The sequence below is a fragment of the Eptesicus fuscus genome, chromosome 10 (genome assembly GCF_027574615.1).
Source record: "Eptesicus fuscus isolate TK198812 chromosome 10, DD_ASM_mEF_20220401, whole genome shotgun sequence".
Taxonomy (NCBI): domain Eukaryota; kingdom Metazoa; phylum Chordata; class Mammalia; order Chiroptera; family Vespertilionidae; genus Eptesicus; species Eptesicus fuscus.
This window is the reverse complement of record NC_072482.1, coordinates 77,173,490-77,177,345: the sequence shown is the minus strand read 5'-3', so window position 1 is coordinate 77,177,345 and position 3,856 is coordinate 77,173,490.

Below are 3,856 nucleotides of genomic sequence, written 5' to 3'. Positions count from 1 at the left end.
AGTAGAGCTGGGCACTGCCACAGCCAAATGGATCTCCTGTTGGCTGTGACTACTTTACGGGCAGGCTCCTCTCTCACCAGTGAAGCCGATTTTTCTTGGCCAGCTTCTGCAGGAGCTGACCGAGGGAGGCCCCACAGTGTGGTGGTACCACTTATGCGTCTCTGATGTTCTCTTCTTACTCACCGAAGCCTGGTCTTAATCTCCAGAGGGCTCAGGGACTCCAAACTCCTATGTTTCTCACACATCACATCCAACTTTCCAAGAAGGGAAAATGACCTTATATTGAGCAGAAATAGCAATTCAGGAAGCCATTTGGTCTACAATAAGTGCCAAGGGCTAGGGGAAGTCTTAGACTTTACGGAGGGCAGGTGACCAAATGCATTGACATTCTTCCGAGAAGCACTGCTGAGGGTCCCTTTGCTTGGGGTTCCTTATTTTTCCTGGCAGTGGTGGTAGTAGAAAAACACTACCGTTTTACTATTTCAGACAGCTCAGTATTCAATCAAGCTAGGCAAGAAAAGCAAAGGGGAAAAAAGATACTAATAGATCATAAAAAAATACCTTTTTGGTATTTACATTTATTTTTAAGAGCTCAAAAATAAAGTCTGACAAAATAAACTGGATTCATATTTAATTAAATGAGATTTTTTAAAAATATATTTTATTGATTTTTTACAGAGAGGAAGAGAGAGGGATAGAGAGTTAGAAACATCGATGAAAGAGAAACATCGATCAGCTGCCTTCGCACACCCCCCACTGGGGATGTGCCCGCAACCAAGGTACATGCCCTTGACCGGAATCGAACCTGGGACCCTTGAGTCCGCAGGCCAACGCTCTATCCACTGAGCCAAACCGGTTTCGGCTAATTAAATGAGATTTTTAACAATTCTAGTTTGATATCCTACTATGAAATGTTATTACTTTAAAATAGGTTCATTCTATAGTTTAAAGCATTTAATAAAATTAGCCACCATTTTGGATTGAGCAAGGCCAACTTTTTGTTACCTTGATTTTGAATGTCCTATTTGTTAATAGACAATATAAAATTTATTTGAATATATAATTTGATGGCCATTGTATTTCCCTTCCTATTTCAGGAGAGGTCTTTTCTTTTTCCCTTATTTCATTATTTAGCCATTTTTTAAATTACCTAACATTGAGGAAACTAGTTAATCTTTCTAAGCCTCAGTTCACTCCTCTTAACTAATGGCAGTCACCACAGAAGATTGTTGTGACTATTTGTGAGGATTATATATCCTAAATTGGGCACATTGCATGTCACAGAGTAATTGAGTAATAAATGTTTGTTAAAAGTACAATAAAACTTTCCTTTTAGTTCATCTCTAAATACATTCAGATACTAAATTTCTGCCTTAACAACACATTGCCAAATATTAGCCTTTAGCCCAGGAGGTTCCTAGGTCATGCATTATGCAGATTACATGGAAAGAGAAGAATGTTGTGACAGTTTCTGTTGACAATCTTTTTCTAGAAAGACACATACTATTGTTATGCCACTTGTGAATGCGTTATGAATTGTGATTCTGTTTCTAAGGATCCCATTTTGTTGTTGTTTTTTGTTTGTTTTTTGCTATCACATTGTCACAAGAGGTAGTGTAAGTTCCTGAAAGATGCAAAGAATATAGGAATTTGATACCAATTATTATTAAGAATACCTTATCTAAAACATCTAAGCAGATTACATTAAGTACAAATCTTGATGATGAAATAATAAATTGGACCACTGTTCAACCTTTGATTTAATAATTTTGTGATTGTTGCAAAAAACAGTGCCTGGAAAATGTCTCTGTGTGACATGGAGAAGTGAGTTTCTGTGTGTGTGTGTGTGTGTGTGTGTGTGTGCGCGCGCGCGCGCGCATACATGACCAATATTGGCGCTGTAGGAGAGGGAAGAAAATTAAGTTTATAATTTTGCCATTAAAATCATGAAGGACAGAGAAAAGGTGAGTAAGTGCTAATATATATAAAACAAGGATGAGAATGGCTTGAATATAGGAATGTGATACAGCTCCACACCATGGATGGTACTGAACCCATGTGTACACATGGGGACATTTAACCTTATGAAATTCAATAGCTAGACAAGACAACTCCAAAATATAGACAACTGGAGAAGTGGAAAATGAAATATCTCTTTGAATAATAAAATTATACTTAACTAGGGGCCCAGTGTGCAAAATCGTATGAGACCCAGGACCCAGAGTCCTGTGGCTCAGTGGGACCCAGAGACCCACCCACGCCTCTGGTCCAGTGCTCCAGAGTCAAGTCCCCTCCATCCCGCGCACACAGCCTCCTGCTCATCGGTTGTTAACGGCATGATGGCGTGATGACCACAGGCTTTTTATATAATAGATAGTTGCAAAAATTTTATAATATTAAGTAGAGGCCAGGTGGATGAAATTTGTGCACAGACGTGGTCCGTAGACCTGGCTAGCAATTGGAGTGCGGCAGTGCCTCCACTACCACCTGCTGTCAGCGCCGTGTCTTGATGCCGCCATGTTCCGCACCACCCCCTGGTGGTCAGTGCACATCATAGTGAGCGGTCGGACTCAGTCTCCCGGTCAAATCCGGTTGAATGACTGCCTGAGGGACAATTTTCATATTAGGCTTTTATTATATAGGATAGCCTAAAATGTGGTTATTTCCTCTGCTTCATTGGAGAAAGTGCGGTACAACAAAAGTCCTAGGGAAGCCGGATAGAGCAATTCAAAGGTTCATGTGATTAATTGGTAATCTGACCACATGATTTGCCCTCTTCAATTTATTCCCTTCTCTGTTGCCTGAAGAATCTGTCAATGCAAAGTGCTTACTCGCCTACTTAAAGCCTTCACAGGGTGTCCATTGCCCCTAAGATAAGGCCCCTTGTCTGGCTCCTGTATACTTCAGTCTGATCTCTCACTACCCACCATTCTTGCCTCCTATTTTGCTCTAGTCAGTTTCAGTAACTCACAATTTTATCATGCCATTTCATACCTTTATAACATGCTCATTTTCTCACTCAGCACTTAGAGGAGCTGTAAGGTATATTTACACTAAATGAACTTTGACTTGGTAGGAACTTGTTTCGCATTTGGTCTAGTAGTACAGTGATCGGCAAACTCATTAGTCAGCAGAGCCAAATATCAACAGTACAACAATTGAAATTTCTTTTGAGAGCCAAATTTTCTAAACTTAAACTTCTTCTAACGCCACTTCTTCAAAATAGACTCGCCCAGGCTGTGGTATTTTGTGGAAGAGCCACACTCAAGGGGCCAAAGAGCCGCATGTGGCTTGCGAGCCTCAGTTTGCCGACCACGGGTCTAGTGTATATACGGGCACACATACACATAGACAGTGAAACAAATAGAGAAACAATGCTTATGTGTGCTACCTTTGGTATTTTAAACTATGTTATATTTCATTAAAAAAAAACACACATTGGTCTTGACCTCACAGTTTATTTTACTGTCTAACTGAACACACACACACACACACACACACACACACACACACACACACACATATATATGGCTTTGGAACCCCAGGTGATCAGGGTAGGCTACTTGAATAAGCAGTGGAGGGAGGTGGGAGCTTGTGTGAGGATGTGAGGTTTGGGGTGCTATGGACATTTTGGGACCAACAATGGAGCACCTGTAGTGGCTGGGAGACCAATGTTTGGAGTTCCAGTGAAATACAAAATGGAGACAGAGAGAAAGCCTGGCTTCTTGGTACTAAATAAAGCTTGTAAATTTCATGAGTTACTATGTCCCTTTTTATCAATGGTTTCTGAATATTGTACCATAAAATGTCCTAGCTGATGCAGACTTCACCTCTGTGAGAGTCTTTTTATTTAAAA